General features: G+C 37.1%; 1 long non-coding RNA gene across 5 annotated transcripts in view; it reads left to right on the top strand.

Moving 5' to 3' along the window:
- LOC141578160 (uncharacterized) overlaps positions 1-23,370 on the top strand; it is a 302,298-nt gene that overhangs the window by 29,729 nt on the left and 249,199 nt on the right. For all 5 annotated transcript variants that reach the window (XR_012508182.1, XR_012508181.1, XR_012508178.1 and 2 more), the window contains exon 2: positions 9,637-9,702. This is a non-coding gene — a long non-coding RNA (uncharacterized LOC141578160). The remainder of the gene's footprint in view (positions 1-9,636; positions 9,703-23,370) is intronic.

The following is a 23,370-nucleotide window of genomic DNA, read 5'->3' as shown; positions in this document are numbered from 1 at the left end:
GAGTATATTCTTATTGAGGCCTGGTTCTGGATAGATAATGAGGATGGAGGAAAACTTTGAAGTAGAGCCCCTGTAATTATTAAATGGGACAGGCTCCAGTAGCTGGACATTGAGGAACATGATCTACACTAGTGCCTGGCACATCCTGAGTGGTCACCTAGCACACCTGTGTTGACTCATCCTCAATGGTCTGCCCTATCCTTTCATACTGATTAGCTTAAAGGTAATAAGGCATGGTGGTCTTGGTTCAGTGGGCCCTCGACTCCAAGTTCATCAGCTTGGTTGTGATAGTTGTCAGAAGCCTCAGGACACTGTTATCAGTGAATTGCACTTGATCAGCGGCTAGGCTGCGTGTTGCTGCTGGGGTGTGAGATGAGGGTGTGAGATGGAAGTAGAAGCACTCCCGCCCATCTCTTCCGAAGGTAGGCCCTGGCGCCAGCCTCCGACCTTTCTCATTTCATCTTATGTGATTTCCTCCTGGCACCCTCGGCTTCAGCCTCACCACCTTCTTTCTATTTCTTAAATGGGCCGAGAACACTCCTGCTGCAGCACTTTGCATCAGTTGTTTGCATTTCTCCCTGATTTTCCCGTACATAACTCACTCCTTCTCACCAGTAAGTCTCAACTCTAATGTCATCTTCTCAGAAAGGTCTTCTGCAACTAGCATGGGAGTCCTCCCACCTCTCACTCCCAGTTCTGATCAAATTTCTTGGTTTTATTTTCTTCATAGCACTTATGGCTCTGGAAATTTTCTCGATTACCTTTTTTTTCCTTTCTTTTTCTTTGATAGCATACCCTATTAGAATGAAAACTCTATGAATGTAAGCTTACTTACCTAACACTGAATCTCTAGTACCCAAAACAGTACCTGGCACCTTAGTAGGACCCTCATAAATACGTGTTTAATAAATGATAATCCTCTTTAACTCTGGGCCATTGCCCCATTCTTGCCTTTCTCATTCTTGCCTTTGTCATATTGGATTTTACATGCTCAAGCCATCCATTTTCCCAACCACTCTAAACTAAAACAGGTGTAAGGAAAACAGCCTCAGATCTCCTTTCAGATTGGGGGAAGGGGGGTGGGGTGCAGTGCAGTGGTCACCAGCCCAGTGAGGGTTCTGCAGATCCCTCTCCCCCATCGGGGTACAGATGCTTGTAGGCTGTTCTTGGATCTGGAATTCTGTGTCCCCAAATGACCTTGAAACTCTGTAGTGGTCCCAATTGTGCCCGCCTCCACTGGTCCTAGTTTTCAAAACTATGCTGCTACTTGTTTTTCTAACACCTCCATGTCCCTAGCATGGGAACTGAAGCCCCGCCCTTGGCAAGGATCCCCCTCCACTTGGACAAAATGCCTAGATGAAAACCATCTGCCATCCACTGGCTCGCTCTCCTTCCTAGCAACCTCTGCCCACCCCCAATCCAAGTAAATTACTGCTGACAGTCCAGAAAGTGCCTGTAGGCTGGGGAAAGCAATGCCCTTACTCAAACTTGCTATGAGTCGCTTGCCTTTGGAGAGAAGAAAAACAAGTTGATAGTAAATAGCTTCAGTGAAGCTTGAAGTTCTTGCTTTGCTTTCGGAGTAAGCATTTCTGTGTTGCATTTACTTCATTGTAAGTACAGTGAATACGTGCAGCATTGATCTGATCAGAAGAGTCTAACAAATTGATGTTAGAATTTCTGATTTTTCATTTCTTTCTATCTCTTGCTTTTTATTTATTTTTATACCTTAAGAATATCAATGTAAAAAGCCTGATTCTCTCCCTAAAATCCAGCTTGTCTTGATATACCATGCCCTTTATGTACTAGCTTCTTTGGCTTCTGGTGCCAGCAGGTAAGAGGGAAGAGAGTGAAGATAAGGTACTTGTTCTCCTAGCCAGGAGAACAGGCAGGCCACAGCTCCTGCCAAGTGGACTTCCAGAGCTATAGTTGCTTCTTCTGGGTTCTAGAAGAAGGGGGTCTTCCCCTTGTCCCATTAGACCTAGGGGTGGTAGTAGTGTCACTTTCTGGGGTGCTTCACCCTTGTTGATTCCTCTTTCCTTTTCCTACACCCATAAATGGTCACTTTATTAAGATTTTTCCAATTATCTGTTCAAGTGTGTCATTTGTTTCTGCTGAGAACCTCAGTACCTGGAATATGAATTTAGATAAAAGTATTAGTACGTAGCATGTGGTATATGTGTAAGCATTTAGAATAAAGCATAGGAGAAAGTCTTCAGGACCTAGGACTACTTGAAGTGTTCTTAGATGTGACACCAAAAGCATAATTCATTCAAGGAAAAAATGAATAAATTGGACTTTCTCAAAAAAAAAAAAAAAGAATTATCCTGTTAAATAGATGAATAGGCAAGCTACAGACTGAAAGGAAATGTTTGTAAGGCATATATCTCATGAAGAACTCTGAAAACTCAACAGCAAAAAAAAAAGCAAACAATCTAGTCGGAATCATAATGGCTAAAATTAAAAAAAATAGTGATAACACCAAATACTGGCAAGGATGCTGATAAACTGAGTCACTCATACATTGCCAATAGGAGTGAAAAATGGTACAATAACACTGGGAGGTATTTTGGCAGTTCCTTAAAAATCTAAACACACTCTCACCATATGACCCAGAAATGACACTCCAGAGAAGAGCAAACTTATGCCTACATCAAAATGTCTATGTGAATGTTCTTAGCAGCTTTATTTGTAATAGCCAAAAATTGGAAATGGCCCATATCTTTCTATGGATGAATGAATGGTTAAACAAACCGTGTTGTATTCATATCATGGAATACTACTCAGTAACCAAAAAAAAAAAAAAAAAAAAACAAAAACAAAAACCAAAAACCAAAAAACAAAATACAAAACAACTATTGAAAGACATGCATAACTTGGGTGGACCTCATGATAATTATGCTGAGTGAAAAAAAGTTACAAATAAAAGGTTATATACTAAATTTATTTATATAATATTCTCAAAATAACAAAATTACAGAGATGGAAAATATGTGAGTGGTTGCCAGAGGTGACAGACAATCCCTGGGAGGGAGAGAGATGAATGTGATTATTAAAGGTACCACTAGGGATCTTTGTGGTGATGAAACAGTTCTGTACCTTGATTGTGTGGTAGTTACACAAATCTGCATGTGGTCAAATTGTATAGATTCTCACACTCACGATAGTACCTATCAAAACTGGTAAAATCTGAATAAGGTTGTTTATTGTACCAATGTCAGTTTCCTGGTTTTGATATTTATTTATAGTTATATAAGTTGCTACCTTGGAGGGAAAATGGGTGAAAGTTACATGAAATGTGGCTATATTATTTTTGCAGCTTCCTGTGATCATATAATTATTTAAAAATAAAAAGTGGAAAAAAAATCAGTCCCAAATTGGGACCATTAACTTGAGAAATATGTTCTTTCAGTCTTTAGCAGAGGGGAGGCAAGGAGATGAGGGAAACACCATAAGCACTTTGCGTCATTTCTAAGCTATCCCGATAGACGTTACTTGGCAAAAGGACTAAAATCAAGATCCCAATATTCCCAATGGGAAGGTTTTAACTTCAATTTTTGTTTAACTTAAAAACTTAAGCTTTTTAAAAATGGGTTTCCCATATATTATCTCTTTGTGGAAGCATTTGTAAGAAAAAATATAAAATCCATAGAAAATGTCTCACTCAAAAAATATAAAATTTCTACTCTAAAATACTAGTAATGTGCTCCTTCAGAATATTCAAACTTGTACAGAGATTTTACCCAACCGCAGGAGCCCTAGGCACACTTACAGAGACTTTCTAAAAAGGTGTCACTATTCAGTTAAACACTCCTCTCCGCACAGTGAAGTCAGGGTTCTCCAGACATTGAGAAGCTAACTTTCTCCACCCAGTTCTAATCTTCTCCTAGGTTTGTAGGAGACTGTTGTTGCCAGCCCTAATATTTCTCTGTGATAATCAAAACCATAGCTGCAAAATGGTATGAACAGAACACAGGAGTGATAGATACACCCACTGAGCAGCGTGGGGTTTGAGAGAGGTTGTAGCTGGTGCCAATTTGATCTCATTCAGGGTGATAGCTTCTCTCTTTGGCCACAGACCCAGGAAAGTTTGCTTTCAAATCAGATTACTGACCCAGGGTTTGGACAAGGCAGAAGGTGGACAACATTTCAAACATCTCATCCATTCAGATAAAAAGTGGGGGGACATCAGTCTGATTTCATTAAACCTTAGACTAATATACAGTACCTCCCAAATGGGGAGGTATAATATATCCATATAGATCTATTTCCAAAAATAGATAAGAAAATATGTGATAGCATTTCAGGCACTTGTATGCATTATTGTCATCATGTAAACAGTTCCTTGACAGTTTTTTAAAAGACCTCAAAATCATTCCCTAAAAATTGTTTCCAGAGCTTGGGGTGCATATTTTGCTGGTACTGCCACATTCAGGGGTGCTTCTGCAGTGCTTCATACTAATGTATTTTTCAAAGAACATCAGATATTTTCCTTGCAACCTTTATCTTCTAGAGACACAGAAATTCCTCTTTTTTATATACCCATGTTTTCATCCATCCAACTTATAAATAACTAATTTTCTGAATGAATTAATTAATGAATGAATGGAGTCCAGAACTTACTAAAGAGTTCCTATATTCTCCTTTTATGCATTAAAGAGATTTTACCACAGTGAAAGAATACCTGGATTTGGATACAGACATCTTTATCATCTGTGGGACTTTACAGAAGTTATAAACTCAGTGAGTCTTGGTTTTCTTACTAGTAAAACCTACTATGTCACAGGTTTTTTGGAAGGATGAGTGAGATCTTAACTGTTGAAGTGATTTGAAATGTAAAGTGCTTAAATTAGGACTGGAGTTAGTGGACTAACTCAAAGATGGAAGTTAATGGTCCTGACAGAGATCGGATTTAGGTTTTCCCAAATGTGGTTCCTTGTTTAATGTCATGCTCATCTTTTAACACTTTCTAAAGCTGGTTTGAGGACAGCAAGTATAGTCTTCTACAACATGACACAAAGAGTTCCAGAGCAAGATTATATCTGTCACAGACGAAAATACTGTATTTACGTGTCATAGTAATCTATTCATTGCTTTATGGACCCAAAATTCTCCAGGGGGACTCACAAATCCCCGTAATGTTTCTAGGTGCCAGATTTTTCATTTGGAGCTCTGATTTAGTTGACAGATGTGTAAAAATCATATGTAACCAAATGACTCTTCAGTCAGTACCAAGCTGATAGTGCTGAAGACTGGTTATTCCAGCTAAGATTCACTGGAACCTCCACCCAGACCATGCTTTTCAAATCTCATACTAGGATTTAATGTTATTCTATGCTAATGCCAATGCTTTGCTTCCCAATGCCACATGTTTAAAATATCATGCTATTTTCTCATACAAACACTGCCTTACGGAGAGAGCTCTCTTTGAGGAAACCAGAGGAGATCAATATCTGCATCCAGCCCCTCAACAGTCTCAGTGAAACTGTGGTTTGGAGATACACACACAAATCAGACTGGGAGAAAGTTTCTATTTAGAATAATAAACTATCAAGTCTTAAAATATAAGAATCAGTTGGACATTAAAAATTGAGTCCCCAGCTGTGCCCCATCACCAATGAAGAAGAAGGTCAGTGGAGGTAAGTTGACTTGCCAGGTCTTGCAGAAAGTAACTGGTAGAACTGGAGTTTGAATCTGGGTCTTCTGAGTACACCAATTTGAGTCCTCTTTCTGCTCTTACTATCCTTTATGTAAAAATATTAATTGTAGGTTAGATAATTCTGACAAGCGCAGAGGTTAAATTAATGCCAGTAGGCGCAAAATTAAATATCAAGAAGTCGTATTAGTCAGGGTTTTCCAGAGAAACAGAACCAGTAGATTGTAAATATAGATTGTGTATGTTATATATGTAGATTGTATATACACCACACATATATAGAATTATAAGGAATTGGCTCACACAGTTATGGAGGCCAAGAAGTCCCAAGATCTGCAGTCAGCAAGCTGGAGACCAAGAAGCTGATGGTATAGTTCCGGTCCGAGTCCAAAGGCCTGAGAACCAGGAGAGCTAGTGGTGTAAGTTCTAGTCCAAGTTTGAGTCTGAAGGCAGGAGGAGAAAATCCCATGTTCCAGTTTGAGGACAGTCAGGCAGAGGGAGCAAATTTCTCTCTTACTCTACCTTTTGTTCTATTCAGGCCTTCACTGGATTGGCTGAGGCCCACCTACACTGGGGAGGGCAAGCTGCGTTACTCAATCTACCAAGTTAAATGCTAATCTCACCCCAAAACACCCTCACAGACATCCCCAAATTATATTTAAAGTATTTGGACACCCAGATACTTAAATTAATCATCACAGAAGTGGACAAATTCCTGGGTTGTTTTTTCCAGTACCAGCATAGCCTCCCTCTGAAAAAACAACCAAAGAGACTAAATCCTTATATTGGTAGAATTTCAGCTGCTGTTTGGCCATAAGTGGTAGGGTTTTGCACTGAAGACAGCCACTGCCAACTTTGCCCAATACATATGATTGATTTGGTTAAGGTAAAACCATGGCATTGAAATAGTTTGTATTTTCTTTCATTAATAAACATTTTTTAACCTAGTCTATTTATTTACAGTTAATTTTTGCAAGGAGAAAACAAATGTCATAGGTAAGAATGGTTAAAAAAGTGAATTATTACAATATAATTTGGCATCATGAAAAAGAAATTCCCCTACAGTGTGTGTATAGGTATGTCTGTATTTTGAGCTAGGATTGTTACTCTTACCAATATCAGCTAGTTTGATGGAAAAGCTATGTAACAACTTATTATGAATGTTAAAAACTGCTCTTAGATTAAATCCAACAGTCTCTCCTGGATTTATCATTTTATAAGATCTGTTTTCAAATTTTAACTGTAAGATTATCTGTGTAAAAGGTTGTCTCTGATGGTGACCACCAGCAATTCTTCCTATCTCTTTACATGCAAGCTGCTCCTTCCATCAAAAGGTGGGGTCTTGTTTCCCTTCTCCTTTCATCTGGTCAGTCCATGTGACTTGCTTTGATCAATAGAATGCAGCAGAAGAGTCTTAGTTCTGGGACTAGGTAGCCCGTAAGAGATTTCTACTTCCATGGTCTTAGAAACCAGCTGCCATGTCAAGAATCTTGGGTTAGTCTACTGAATGGTGAGGGACCGTGGGAGAGAGGGCTACCACCAGGAGGAGGACTGGACTGCCACATTTCTGGTCAGCACCAAGGCCCCAGACTACATGAGTGTGAATACGCTGGTGATTAATTTACCACAACTGTTGGACATTAGAGAAGATGGAAATTTATTGGCTGAATTTCACCAAAGACCTTCTCATACTATTTTTGGGTGGGGTTGAAAAATGAGCACCATGATTTAGTAAGTGCAGACCAGTGATGCCCTTCTTCCATTTGGGAAACACATACATTTGTGAAAAATCTTTTTGATTTATAAAAACCATGTATCAAAAGAAACGACTTAGAATCAGACTTTAAAATCCTGTCACAAGGTGTTAAACCAAAATTTGTGAAACTATTTAAGTGTATTATTATATTAATAATTTCATTAATATTATGTTTTAGTGAGAATCATGTTTTTATATAAAACAAAATTGACCAAAAAAATTTTAAAATATTGCATGTTGTATTATCTTATTCCATAAATTTTTCTATTTGTATTTTTTAGATGTACATGTATGTAATTTAAAAATGGATCATTGATTATTTGAAGTTCACACTTGAACATTTCTTGTTGGAATGTGCTATCTAAATAGTCTGAGAACTAATGTTCTAGAACATCAAGGATATTCTGTAATATCTACCATGAATGTTATTGTGTAGGAAATAATGTATTTCTGATTGTCCATTGATGGAAGGTCTACTGAGCAGGAACGTAGTTTTAGGCTTTTCATAGATAAAAGACTAGGATTGTGGCTTAGGTTTATCTTCTGGTAGATCACTTGCATTTGATACTTCAGCATCTATTCTATGCAAATATGGCACCTTATGAGATTTTGATTTAGCATACACTACAAAGGATAACACATTTCTGAACAGGTCAGCTACTACTTCTATAGTCTAGAACTGATCTTTTCTTCTTTTTCTTAAAAATAGACCAAGGGACAATGAGAACTGGACGAAACAGACATTTTTATTCTACTTTTCTCTTTTTCTTTTTCAGCCTGATGCTCAGGATGGGAGTGGGGGGAAGTATTATCAGGGAGACGCTTCATCCATCAGAGTTTTCTGGTCATTTTAGCCTTTGGGAAGGGAATCTACCTTTGTTTCCCATTGTTCTCTGGGAAAGCAGGGAGGGAGCGTTTTAATGTAAGAACTTTTCATCTATAAGGTATGTAACAAGGGCATTGCTTAACAGGGGCACATGCTCGTAGGTGAAAGTATACTTCAGTCAGTGGAATGAAGCCTTGCTGAATTGTGCTGAAGCAATTTAGGGCTCCTCTTCCAATTCACTACTGGAGAATTTCACTATAAGGAACTTGACAAAGAAGGAGACTACAGAAAAACACTGGCAAGCACTTTAGATGGCTTATATAGTGTTGAAACGCAAGCTTGCTTTCTTTTAATTGATCAGGAATTTTCCCTTGATATTACAGATGCTGTAAAATCGAAAACCACAAATGCTAAACTAATTTAGCTAAAATCTATGTTACCTTCAGAAGCGGAAGGTGTAATATAAATAAAAAGAAATACCTTTAGAAAATACTTCCCATTCACACTTTATTACTTTTGGGTTTTTCTGTAATATATTTAAACAGCTATTACAGTTCACCCTACACATATTTTAAAATGCGGTCACCCACATTGTTGTCATTTTAGCAACTAGATGTGTCAAATTAGTGCTGGTTATTTACAGCCTCTTCCCACCTGGTGCCTTTCTAGGCCAAGGAGGAAGGAACAATCCAGGAACATGTTTTCTACTTGTTTTGTGGAGGGGCTATTGGGTGAAGATACAAATTGGAGAAATTTCTTTAAGAAGAGGACAGAGACATTAAAGGGAGGATTAGAGTTGGAGGGGAAAAAGGAAGAAGTTTCAGGTGACAGAAGAGGGAGGATAATCTGAGGGATTCCAAAGAAAGATAAAAGGGATCAGGCATAGGAGGGAAAGAGTTTTAAAGATTTGTTGAATGATCTGTTATGTAACTCCTTTCTCAGCCACGCCACAGAACCTCTAGTAAAGTTCAGTTGTTGGTCCATGCTTTTGGAGTATTTATATTTGTTTATGGTTCTGGATGTATGTATGAGGCTGGCTTTAAAGTTGCAACGAATATGAGAAGAGTGGAAACCTTTTAGAGTTTTGGTTAAAATAAGCGCTGGTGTAGTAAGAGGCAGAATGCAGTCATCTGGTTTGCTCAGGTAGGAAGGAATATTTTGTCATGAACATCATTTAGAATTTTCTGTGCAGGGTGATAATAAAAAGCAGGCTGTTTTTTATTTGCATGTATTTTGTTTTTGAATTTGCTCTAAATGTGCCTCCTGATTACAGGCATCCAGGCAGACTGCTCCTCCCACCCTCCTAACTTGGTCTGTCATTAGAAATAAGCAAACAACTCTAATTTAAAGTAAGGCAGGTGTTGTAGGAATTTCACTCAGAAGCTTATCCCTCTTTTCTAGATGTTCTGTACCAGCTTAGAGGACATCGCAGATAACCTAAGTGACCAGTGCACTTCGAAGTCCCTGGTGAGTTTGGTCCTAATTTGGAGTTGTTCTATTGTACTTAGAGAGCCCAGGCAGTTCCCAAAATAGGGAATGTGGAGGACGGTGTTCCTGCCTCCCTGTTAGCTGACACTCCTTTGTATAATTTCTTATCACGTGGAAAGAGGTCTGAATAGATTATTGGGCTTGTTTGTTTTTTTATTTTTTGTCCCTTTTCCTCATTTCTCTCCTCTTTTTCTTTCTCTCATTTTAAGTCTACCTGTTCTTTCTTGATAGCTTTCATTTTCATACCTAAAATAGCATTTATTGTCTGAGACAGTAAAGTTATGAAGGGACATAGCTCATAGTGCACCCACTGGTAAATTCTAGTTTCTTCTTCATCGCTGGTCCAACTGAAGTTTGATGAGTTTCAGTCATCAGTTTTCTTTTCTTGGGGTAGTCAAAAGGAAGAGTCAGGACAAAAAGTGAACGTGAGGGAAAATGAACTAGCAAAGACACGGCCATGGAAATAAAGGGTAAGGCCATAAAAGTTACATTACTCATTGTTTCCAATCCACTGTCCTCTCTTTCACCATGTCCATACTTGTAGAATATTTTTCTCAAGATTAGGAATCTTAGTTGCTTGCCTTTTTGGATGTGAACTTAGATTCCCTCCTGCAGTCGATGACTGTGTGGATTTGCCAATGTTGGAGTTTTGCTGCTGCTTGTGTGGCTTCAGCTCCAATGTTGTAAGGAGGAGAGAAGAGCCAGTGACAACAAAGAGATCCTTCTCATGGACTCTTGGGTCACTTGTGCCTTGTTTCCTTCTCTCTTTCCACTTTTCCACGTACTGCTGAGGGGTTCTGGTCCTTTGTCATGCACCCTTGCTCCTCTGATAGGATCTCACCGAACTGTTCATGTGAGTGGCCTCCCGTGGGTGTGGCTGGTGGCCTGAAGCTAGTGCCTGGGCTGCCAAGACATGGAACTCCCACTTTCCTTCTTCATGCCAAACTTTGGCTACGCTATTTTTGACTAGATGCAAACAACTGTGAACTCTTGCTACAACAGGTGTCATCAGACTTTTTCCATAAAGAGGGGCCAGGCTTTGTAGGGAATATAGTCTCTGTTGTAACTATTTAACTTTGAAGCACAAAAGCAGCCATGGATAATATATGAACAAATAGGTGTGGCCGTGTGCCAATAAAATTTATTAATGGTCACTGAAGTTTGAATTTCACATAACTTTTACATGTTATAAAATATTATTTTTTTGATTTTTTCAATCATTTATGAATATAAAAGCCATTATTAATTTGTAGGCTGTACAGAAACAGGAAGTGGGCTAGATTTGGCCTGCAGGCTATAATTTGCTGAATATGAATGAGAACATTATTCTTTGCCATGTTATTCTGCACCACAAATTTAGTGGTTTAAAACAGCAACTGTTTATTTATTTAGCTTGCCATTTGTTGGCCAGCAATTTGGGATGGGCTCAACTGGGTGGTTCCTGACTAGTTTCTTGCATGTGTCTGTTGTCGGCTGTTGGTCATATAGTTGACTCTGCTTCTGGGGGTTCCTGACTATTGGCTGGAGAAATCAAGGTGGTTAAAGGCCACGTATCATTCATCATCCAGTATGCTAGCCTGTGCTTGTTCGAATTGTGGTCCTAAGAGCAGCCAAAATAGGCAAGCCCTGACGTGTGAGTACTTTTCAAGGTTTTGCTGGTTCCACATTGCTGTTGTCTCATTGGCTGAAAGAAGTCACATGGCCAAGCGGAGCACGTGGAAGAGGACTGACTAGGGTGTGGATACAGGCAAATGTGAACAGTTAGTGTCTTACTGCCCCAAGCTTGCACAGAAGGCTCTGCCCTGATGGTGTATAGCCCTTCCATATATCAGACACATTCCTTCCTCCTAAAACCCAGTGAATTTCATCCAGTTACAACATCCAGCTCGAAGTCCAGGATCTCCTGATATAGAATCACATCTGAATGTGACTTTTTTGGATGCAGCTCCTTTCAATCCAGTTGCACTGAGAAGATGTAATGTACAGTGTTAAGACAAGAACACAATAACTACAAAAGAGAGAACTGTTCAAAAGGGGAAGAATGGGGGCTACATAGCAGTCACTGGCCCATAGAAGTTCTGAAATCCCGTCAGGCATATATTGCCAGGTTTCCCGTTCCCCAGGGAAATTTTACTTGGTGAGGCTGAGACTCTGCTTCCTGGGAGTGTTTCTCCAGTCTCTTGTTTTCTACAGCTCTCGGGGAGGGGTACCCTAGTCCACTGTGCTTTGCAGTTCTTGACTCTGACCTCTGTGATGTCCTTCCCTATTTATAAGGAATGGCTTGTGTGTGCACCTGCAGATCGTCCTTAGTCTTCTTCGTTCCTATGGAGTGTTGGGGGCCCAGAGGCCCTTTTTGGTTTGAGCTGATGTGGTCTCTCAGTCCAAGGTGGCTGTGCTTTTCTCCATATAATAGACTTCAACATTTTGAGAACATCCGATGAATCAGTCCTGTCCGGAAGCCACATCCAAAATTCTTATTGAGACAGGTTTCTTTTTACTTGGATATGTCAGTCTGCTGGGGAAACACCCTTAAGAATTTTATAAGTGTTTTTTTTTTTTGGTCTAAGAACGTCTCCTGTAAATGTCCTTATAAACTTTAGAGTTCTTAACAAAGGGAGTTAACACTTCGATTTGATCTTTATCCTGAAGCCATTTATTACTTTGACAATTTTTTTTTTTTACTAACTGGGAAGACTGGACCCTATCATAGGCAGCTAAAAGAAGCTGATGGACAAGTTTAACCTTCTGTGAGGCCATCTCCCTAGCCAAGTCTCAGGAGTTTATTAGTTACTACAGGCAACATTTTTACTCATTATTTCATAGTGACATAACTTAGTCACTATTTTTCTAGCCCACTAGAGCAGCGTCCTTATCACTTTTGTAGGCTCTCCTGAAGTGTGCTCACCATTTCTCCAGTCTTCATAGTTTCTTTGTGGCTTTTCCAGGCTCTACAAACCACCTATTCCAAGACAAATGCCACATGTGTTGGGTGTTTGTCACAAAAGCACCTCACTTCTTGGTACTACATTCTTTATTAGTTACTGTTGCTGTGCAACAGTGCATCCCACAGCTTAGTGGCTTAACACAATCATTTGTGTTATAACACATAACATGTGTGCTGGAAAATCTGAGCTGGGTGCAGCAGGGCGGAACTTCGCCAGTCTTGGCTGGGCTCATGTGTACATCTGCAGTCTTTGACAGAGAAGAGGCTTGACTCTAGGTGTTGGCTGTGTTGAGAGGGGCAACAGGGAGACTGGGCCGTGTGTCTCTCATTAACAAGCTGGCTAGTCTGGGCTTGCTCACACAGTAGTGATGGCAGGGGTTCCAAGATCTCCCAGAGAGGACAAGCACCAGTGTGCAAGCCCTTTTAGTCTCTGCTATGTCACTTTTACTGTTGTCACATTGGTTGAAACAAATCACATGGCCAAGTCCAGACCCAAGTGAGTGTGGGAAGGAATTATCCAGGGGCTTACATTGAGGGAAGGGATGAATTTGGAAAGGTATGAACAAATTTGGGGCTGTTACTGCAACAATCTACAAATCTTATGCTAAATGGAGTGACTGCAATCTGACACTTAGAAAGCCTGCCAAGTCTCCAGAGGAGTTATGCTAGCAGAAGAGCTGCCACCTTGCTAAAAGTTCACTAAGTTTGCTCAAGTTGCAAGTTTTGAGTGACTGGTTATGCCAGTAGTTGATACGAAACATGGAAAATCAAAGTTATGGTTCTCAATGAAACTTGCTGAATATCAGGCTTTATAGATTTCTGTAATGTGCTGTTGGAGCTTGAGCTACCAAAAATGCCAGAGGATGGAAAGAAAAATGCTTCTGAGGGTAGGCAAATACAGAGTGAGAAATAACAGAAATCAATGTTATCTAACATTTACAGGATATTGACTGTGTGCCAGACACTGTGTTAGTAGCTTTTCATGAATTATGTCATTCTCTCTTTTAAAAACAGGAAAATTACCATTGAGAATTTTTTTTAAACTTTTTTTTTTTTTAAGATCTAGGGAGCATATCCTGCTTTCAGTAAAATGGGAAAGCGTTTACAGTGTAGTGCTAAGGATTAGGGGGTCTCTTTTCAAAAATTGTTTGTTGGAGGTTAGAATTCATAGTAAAGTGTTAGTTACTTTGGAGTCTACAGGTCACTTGCCCAGTTTCCTAATTGCATAAGTATTACTGTTTGGGGAAGTTTCTATCTTTATAATGAATCCAGCTGAAACTCAAATCTTTTCCTTTTGCCTTTACTAAGTAAGACATCCTAGTATAATAATTGGCTCTCGGGAAGAGAGCTTATTGTGATTCTCTCTGTGTATTTCTCATCCATTCTTTATTGATCCCGAAATGCAAAAGAAGAAAATAACAGATTTTCCAGAATAAACTGTTTTCTTTTCATAATTAAGTTAATTTATAAGAATCCACAGGAAATTCAGCAAAGAAATGACAGGAGTTAGACTTGAGTTAAAGAGTAAAGAGGTAGAATTATTGAAGGTGTTTTTCTTGGGAACCATAGGTCAAAGTGGTGATTAAGGATGGCTTTCCTTTCAATGGGTAGAAAATAATGTTAAAACTCTCTGGCACACACACACACACACAGACACACTTGAGATTGAGAGATGGATGGATGACGGTGAAAGAAGTTTCTGTAAAGACACAAAACTGATAACCAAATTTTATTTTTATATTTAAATTCATTATGTTGGAAACAGTACTTTCCTCTATGAAAGAAAAAGGATTTTTTTTTTAAAGTTTAAGTTAAGTTATAGGCAAGAAAATAAAATTTGAAAAGTGTCTCAGATGTTCAAGTTTGTTACTCTAAAGTGCAATCTGTAACTGGCTAACTATGGCAAAAGTAAATGAGGAACTTCACCAGTTAAGGAAGTACCTGAATTTCATTGCTTCTCGGCCTTTTGGCTAAGATCAAATAAAGAAAGTACCTGACTGAACAAATGGAAAATTCTTAAACCCTTACTGAAAAGTAAGCACATTGACAATATAGTTCAATGTTGAAGGAAGGGTAGTAAGTCCACTCAATTGTAGAATGCATTTTTTTGCCTTGATTTTCTCCTTTTCTTCAAAAATATTGATGCATTTTTCATTGTGATATGATAAGCAGAAATTCTTCTTATACTTATTAATTTAAAAAAATTTCAAATCTTAAGAAAAATTATAGAAAACTTTACAGAATTCTAGAACATCTATTTACACTTCACTCAGATTTATCAATATTTTCTCACTTTTTAAAAAAATTGAAATATAGTTGATTTACAATGTTGTGTTAGTTTGTAGTGTCCACCATAGTGATTCAGTCATATATACACATATTCTTTTTTATATTCTTTTTCATTATAGTTTATTCAAAGTATTGAAAATAGTTCCCTATGCTATACAGTATGATCTTGTTGTTTATCTATTTTATATATAGTAGTTTGTATTTGCAAATCCCAAACTCCTAATCTATCCCTCCTCCCTCCCCCCCCGGTATCCATAAGTTGGTTTTCTATGTCTGTGAGTCTGTTTCTCTTTTGTAGATAGATTCATTTGTCTCATTTTTTTTTTGATTCCACATATCAGTGATATAATGTGACATTTGTCTTTCTCTGTCTGACTTACTTCACTTAGTATAATAATCTTTAGGTCCAGATGTGTTGCTGCAAATTTCATTCTTTTTCATGTATAAGTAGTATTCCATTGTGTATATATATACCACAACTTCTTTATCCAATTATCTGTTGATGGACATTTACTTTCATGTCTTAGCTATTGTAAATAGTGCTGCTATGAGTATTGGGGTACATGTATCTTTTTGAATTGGAGTTTTCTCCAGATATATGCCAAGGAGTGAGATTGCTGGATCATATAGTAACTGTATTTTTAATTTTTAAAGGCATTCGTATACTCTTCTCCATAGTGGCTGCACCAAACTACATTCCCACCAATGGTGTAGGAGGGCTGTCTTTTCTCCACACCCTCTCCAGCATTTATCATTTGTGGACTTTCAAATGATGGCCATTCTGACTGGTGTGAGGTGATACCTTAATGTAGATTTGCATTTCTCTGATAACTAGTGATATTGAACATTTTTCATGTGCCTATTGGCCATTTGTATGTGTTCATTGGAGAATTGCTTGTTTAGGTCTTCTACCCATTTTTGGATTGGGTTGTTTATATTTTTGTTATTGAGTTGTATGAGCTGTTTCTATATTCTAAAATTTAAGCCCTTGTCAGTTGCATTGTTTGCAAATATTTTCTCCCAGTCCGTAGGTTGTGTTGTTTTTTTTCCGTCGCATTTGTTTTACCTCTTTATGAATATGTATACAAATCATCTATCTATCTGATCATGCTAAAATATTTGAAAATAAGTTGAAGATGTAATGACTCGTCACCCATAAATACTTATAGCATATATGTCCTTATAGCCTCACATATTAACTTAATATTAATTTAATACAGTTTAATTATCAAATTCAGGAAATTTAACATTAATATAACACAAATCATCTACTGTACAGTCCATATTCAGATTTTTTCCAATTGTCCTAATAATATTCTTTAAATAACAACAAACAAAACAAAAATCCTTTTTTCCTCTCCAGACATCAATCCAGAATTACATATTGTATTTAGTTATTGAATCTCTTTAGTCTCTTTGATTCCAGACCAGCCCATCTCTCCTTTTGTTTTTTTCATGACATTTGGAAAATAACAGGCCACTTATTTTGTATTACATCCCTAAATTTGTGTTTGATCATTTCCTGGTGATGAGATTTCAGGTTGTGCACTTTTGTCAGGAGTGCTGTCTATGTGGAGTTGTGTTTTTCTCAAGCATGTGACTCCATGTTGCTTGATGTCAGGTTATCTCATTGTTGTTGATGCTAACTTTGCTACCTTCTTAGGATGTCTGCTACTGCCTCCACTAAAAGAAATCATTCCCTTTGCTAATTAATATGTAGACCAAGAGGAGATATTACATCCTGTTCCTCAACTAACTTTTGCCCAGAGGCTATAACATTTAATGATAATTTTTGTCTAAATCAATTATTACTATGTTAGCTACTAAATATTTTTAAAAAACTTTTGATCAAGCAGAAAATTTAAAGAAAAGAATGTAAAACAGATTCTCACAGGGGATTAATACATCTGTAGACAATGAGAAGGGCACAGTATCACTCTAAGTAATTAATTTGGAAAGGCAAAAGTAAAGAATAATCCCATCAAAGAACAAAGCTATTGCAACAAATACTCTGAATTTTTCATCAAGCAGCAGAATGGCAATGAGTTAGGTCTATGAAGTGAAATGCATCCTTCAACATTTTCCCCCTGCATAATCTTAAACTGCTTTGCATTTATACACAATCATGCACAGTAATAATCAGGAAAATGTTTGGACTGTACAAAAAAGAAAAAAGAGCTTGGCACTAAGTACAATAGAAAAGAAATATGAAAACAAGGGAACCAGGTAGGGCAGTTAAGATTAGAAAATGTTTACATAAAATTTCTAAAGCAGTTGATAAATTATACTACTTATATTTCTAGTTTTTCTTTCTCCAATTCTGGCTCATTTTATTAATATACTATGGCTTTAGGTTATTCTTAGTTGCATCTAATGAATTCAAAAAAGAACAACTCTGCAATAAAGTATCTATCATGTCTTGCTGAATAAAATGTGTATTTTGTGCAACATGAGATTGAAGGCTTTCTAAGCTTCTTGGAGTTTTAAATCAGACAACCCCCTACTTCTTGCAGACACAGTTGCTTATTTGTCAGTTTGGATTTGATTTATCTCAAGCAGGAGCTAAAATTGTATTAAAATCTTCTGTTAAGCATGTAAGATTCCACATATATAGAGTCAGTAAGTTAAACAGCTCTAATAAAAGACAGCTGCGTTCTCATTGGAAGCAAAAATAGGGTAGAAAAAGATTTGTTTCTGTGAAGGATGATATGAAAAGTATTAGAATGCAGGTGGCTTCTCTTTATAAAATGGCACTGATATATAAGGCAATAAAAATATTTTTAATGATTTTTTTAAAGTGCACATAAAATAACCAGTGTATCTGTGTATTCAGCTATTGATCAGTTTAGTGATGGGCTGAAAAATTAGTGAATTAATGAGTGTCCTCTGCTTTATTATTATTTCACTGTATTTTTTTCTTTCTCTTTGCATCTATGTGAGAATAAACCCAGAACATAAAGTTATAGAACATTGATGATTTTATAATAATTGCTTCCATATAATTTCTGAGATTATTTTGGCTTCTTGATATTTTTGTTTGCTCATTTATGAACATATTTTTAATTGTAAAAATCTTATTAGATAATTTAAAAATGTTATGAGTATGGATTTTTAGCCTTAAAGATATGTACCAAAGAGAATAACCCATTAACCCTAGAGTTGGTATGATATCTAATTAGCTATCTTGTAAATTTTTGTTCATTTTTATACCATCATATACATGAAAGGAAACAAAGGTAATAATTAATGATTTCATGTTAAGAAACTTTAGAAAAAATTAAGGCAGCATGATTTGATTACAGCTTAGTCTTTGCAATTCTGTTTTGGTTCACCTAATTATGGTGGTGCACTGAAATTCTAGGATTCATTCATTCATTCATTCATTCATTTATCTAGAACATTTATTTAGTGCTGACACGTAGAAATTATTTAATGACCAGTCATTATAATGTTTTTAATGCTTTATACAAATCCACACACATCCATACATGCATATTGCTGACTCCTCATAGATTGAAATTTAAATTTTGTTTTTATAATATATACAGTATGTTTTTATGTTTATTTCATGCATTTAGTAAATATTTTGAGGGCCTTCCATGAGCCAGGCACTGTACCAGTCTCCAGCAGTACATCTCTGGATAAGATGAGTGGACTCAGCCTTCAGGGAGCTTATATTTTTGTAAGAGAGACAGAAAAAACCCCCATGTAAACAGGTAAACAACATAATTAGGTATTTTTATGAGTGTCATGAAGAAAAGTGCCCAGGGTAATTGGTCTTGGTAATTATGTGTGTGTGTGTTTGTGCCCCTGTGTGCTTGTGTATCTATATATATGTATGTGTTCTGTATGTGCGTGTGTGACCCTAGAACAATGTGGAGGTCAGAGGCACCAACTCCCCATACAGTCAAAAATCTGCATATAACTTTTGACTTCTCCAAAACTTCACTATTAATAGCCTATTGTTGACTGGAAACCTTATCGATAACAAAAACAGTTTAACACATATTTGGTATGTTATATGTATCACATACTGTATTCTTACAATAAAGTATGCTAGAGAAAAGAAAATGTTATTAAGAAAATCATAAGGAGAATACATTTATAGTACTGTTCTGTATGGATACTATAAGTTTACATCATCTGTTTAACAAGATGAATTGTCTGCCAGTACCTGTGTCAATATTGTGTTATAGAAAACAAAGCACTGTAGTTGTTATACCTATTACTAACACTAGACATCAAACAAGAAAAGATAATGCAAAAGATAAATTTATATTTATTTACAGATGTAATAATTCATACATTGATAATGAAGAAGCAGCAATACGATTGGTAGTGTAATCGACACAACTGCTTTCCACTAGCCCAGCCTATACACTAGTGAATGGTTATAAAATTTTTTTGGCATACAATATACAGTCATGTTCATAGTACATTTTTTTGGAAACATTTTTTTAAAACACCACTTACCTGTGATGGTAGGCTGACATTCTATTTCTCCTGTTACGAGAGAGAGGCATACTGTATGGTAATATAATTCTTTGGAAGTAAAGTTATAAAAAACTAATAAAACGAACACATTATTCATTTTATATTAAATATCCCTCACCTTAAGCCTAAGTAAGGATAGGCTGTCCACTTCAATCCAAGTCTTGCACATGATGCTCTGCATGATGAATACTTGGGTGATGGTGATGAAGGCACAAAACATCATACAGTTGAAGCTGCACAGTTACTAGATTTTCACGTGAAGACACACACATAACATAATTTTAATATCTGTTTATAATGTGTTAATAAACACACATAACAGTTTATCTTTAAAAAAATCTTTTTTGGGGAGATTATTAGATTTATTTATTTATTTACTTACTTATTTTAATGAAGGTACTGGGGATTGAACCCAGGACTTCGTGCGTGCTAAGCACACACTCTACCACTGAGCTATACCTTCCCATGGAAGTGGATTATCGTAAAGGTCTTCATCCTCATCATCTTCATGTTGAATAGGCTGGGGAACAGGAGAAAGACTAAGGAGTGGTCTTGCTATCTCAGAAGTGGAGGAGGTGGAGAAGGTGGAAGGGGAGGTAGGAGAAGCAGACACACTCAGTATAACTTTATGAAAATACACCTAATTTCTGCCTGACTTTTTTGATTTTTCATTTCTCTGAAAATGTTTCTATATGGTACCAGTCCTTCTTCTACCATTTCAGTTTTAGCTTTAGTTTCAGTGCCTGTATCATTGAAGGTTCCATGTTGTAAAAAAAGTCAAAAGCTGTCTTGAATAATTGGAAGCCTTCTGCCAGATTTTCTCATGCCAATTTGTTTTCTGGCACTGCTTCTTCTACATCTTCTTCCTCATCATCTGGCACTGGTTCAGAACAGTCATCTCTGTCAGGTCATCTTCTGTTAATTCCTCTAGTGTAGTGTCTATTAGCTCTGGAATTTCTCCAAAATCCATAGCTTGAAACCATATACTCGCCATCTTTTTTGCCATAACCACAATCTCTTTCATGATATCCTTGACTGGCTCTATTGTAAATCCTGTGAAATCACGCACAATCTCTGGACACAGTTTTCTTCAGCAGGAGAATTTATTACTTTGGATTTGATGGTTTTCATGACTTTTTCTATAACAACGATGGTGTCTTCAATGGTGTAATCCCTCCAGAGTTTTATGGTGTTCTCTCTATCACGGTTTTCTTCCATAGCATTGAGAATCCTTTCCATAGAGTACCATGTTTAATGAATCTTAAAAGTCCTTAGGGTCCACTAATCTGGAGGCTCCATTGAAGTTGCTGTGTTTGGGAGCAAGTAGACCACTTTGACACCTTCTTTATTGCACTGATGGGGTTCTGGGTGGCCTGGGGCATTGTTTAATATCAAAAGAACTTTAAAAGGCTATCCTTTACTGATAAGGTATTTCCTGACTTAGGGACAAAGCATCAATGGAACCAACCAAGAAAAAGCGTTCTCACTGTTCAAGCCTTCTTGTTGTAAACCAAAAGTCTGGCAACTGGTGTTTGTCTTTTCCCTTCAAGACTTGAGGGTTTAGCAGCATTATAGATAGGGGCAGTCCTGATCATAAATCTGACTGCATTTGAACAAAATAGTGGAGTTAGCCTGTCCCTTCCTGCCCTAAATCCTAGTGCTTGCTTCTCTTTGTTACTAAAAAATGTCCTCTGTGGCATTTTCTTTCAGAATAGGGCACTTTCATATGCATTAAAAACCTGTTCAGGCAGAGGTATCTTTTCTTCTCAATGATTTTCTTAATGGCATCTAGGAACTCATCTGCTGCCTCTTGGTCTGCAGAAGCTGCTAATCCTGTTATCTTGACGTTTTGGTAAGCTAAACCTCTTTCTAAAATTATCAAACCACCCTTTGCTGGCATTAAACTCCCCAGCTTGAGATCCTTCACCTTCCTTTCACTTTAAGTTGTCATGTAATGATTTTGCTTTTTCTCAAATCATATTACTGTATATAGGTATGCCTTTCTTATAGCAATCCTGCTCCCACATAAGGCTGCATTTTCAGTACAAGATTAAAAGGTATTTTGCAAAAAGTGCAAGGTTTTCATGGCTGCTGGCATAGCTAGATGGACAGCTTCACGAATTTCCTTTTTTTTCCCTTTTAACAATGGTCCTTACGCTGGATTCATTTGTCTTGAAATGGTGGGCAACCACAGCGGCAGACCCCAATCTATGGTGCATATTAAGCAATTCAACTCTTTCTTGTCATGTCATGACTTTTCTCCGCTTCTTGGGAGCATTTCCAGCATCACTAGTGGCAAGTCATATGGGTCCCATGGTGTTAGTCAAGGCTTACAGTATTGGACTAAACACAAAAAGTTAGCGAGAACCACAAGACATCACTTTTTGCTGTGATAGACAATTCACTGGCAAGACAAACTGCTCACGTGGAAATGATTAGTGTCACGTGGCATTTTAAGTAGATCTTTGCAACCCTTGAGCTCACTGCAATAGCAACAGGAGGTGGCTGTGAAATTATTACAGCAGTACAGGATATACCATAGTTACTTTTATGCATTTATGATTTAATACTGAATCTGTGTTTACATTTCTCTCAATGTCAGATGGGATCATGCACACTCTGTAAGTTTTTGTGTGCATAAGTTTTGATAAATGGTAACTTTTATAATTGATTAGTGCATATTTTATGGCAGTAAATGATAAAATAGAGTAGTATCTATATACGTATTTTTGCATTCATAACATACTTTTTTCTTATTTTTTTTGATATTTCTAAGCTACGTAGTTTGCCTGTGAGTTTTTTTCAAATTGTCTTAAATCTCCAAACATTTTTCAAATATATTTGTTGAAAAAATTGTGTATAAGTGGACTTTTACAGTTCAAGCCTGGGTTGTTCAAGGGTCAACTGTATTTATGTATGTGATACTGTAGATTGGGTAGTCAGGAAAGTCCTCTCCGGAGGATGTCCTAATGATCTGAAGAGTGAGAAGAAAATCAATTACATAAAAAGGCATAGAATATTGTTCCAGAAACAATCCTCAGGATTTAATATGACTTTTATGATGATTTTAAATTTGAAAATAACCAAATAACTCATCTAGTCCTCCTGAGGCCCCCAAAGTTCAAGTTACCTACCCAAAGTTGCATTAGCCGAGACTGGAACACAGGGAAGACTGCTACTCCTTAAAACAGAGTCAATTAAGTACGTAGAGACATAAGAGCAGAAAATTATCACGTGCAGTATTAAGAGAATGCAGTCGGAAGCTTAGAAAAACAGATCTCTTGCATCTTCACATTTTCCATTTCATCTAAACTCAGTGAAGAGTTTAAAATTGAATATAGGTAAGTTGGCTAAAAAACTATAATTCTGAGTCATCAACAGCATATCTGAAAGGAAAACACAGCCAAGACTGGCAGCTCCTATTTTTCAGATTAGAAATTAACTGCTATGTTGTCAGGGTGAAATGGTATGTTTTATTATTGAAAAGGCAGCTCTGTTAGCTTCTTTGGGCCACAAGGGCCCATTTATTTAATTACTTCTTCCAGGACACTAAGTGGATCCTTAGTGACCAGGTCAAATTATTGTACCTTAAAAGATGAGTGACACATTCACTTTGACAGATGGTAGGTTTTCTTTACTTTCCTTCCATTTATTTGTTTTTTTCACTAAAGGTATTATATAAAGGAAGGAAGCCAGTTTCTTTTTACCTCTGCTGAAAATTGCTTAGGACCAGAGCATTTTTTATTCACTTTTAATAAAATTAAATGATAGCTTTAGAAGTGAAAGGTAAGATAAATTCTCTAGACAAAGAACGCAAGATTTGTTTTAGATTCCTATAAAAATTTCTTTAGTAGACTTTATTTTATAGAGAAGTTTTAGGTTCACAGCAAAATTGAGAGAAAGATACAGAGATTTCCCAT

This window comes from Camelus bactrianus, chromosome 7 (assembly GCF_048773025.1).
Source record: "Camelus bactrianus isolate YW-2024 breed Bactrian camel chromosome 7, ASM4877302v1, whole genome shotgun sequence".
In the NCBI taxonomy this organism is placed as follows: Eukaryota; Metazoa; Chordata; class Mammalia; order Artiodactyla; family Camelidae; genus Camelus; species Camelus bactrianus.
Note: the sequence above shows the minus strand (reverse complement) of the source record. Positions and strands in the feature narration are given on the sequence as shown.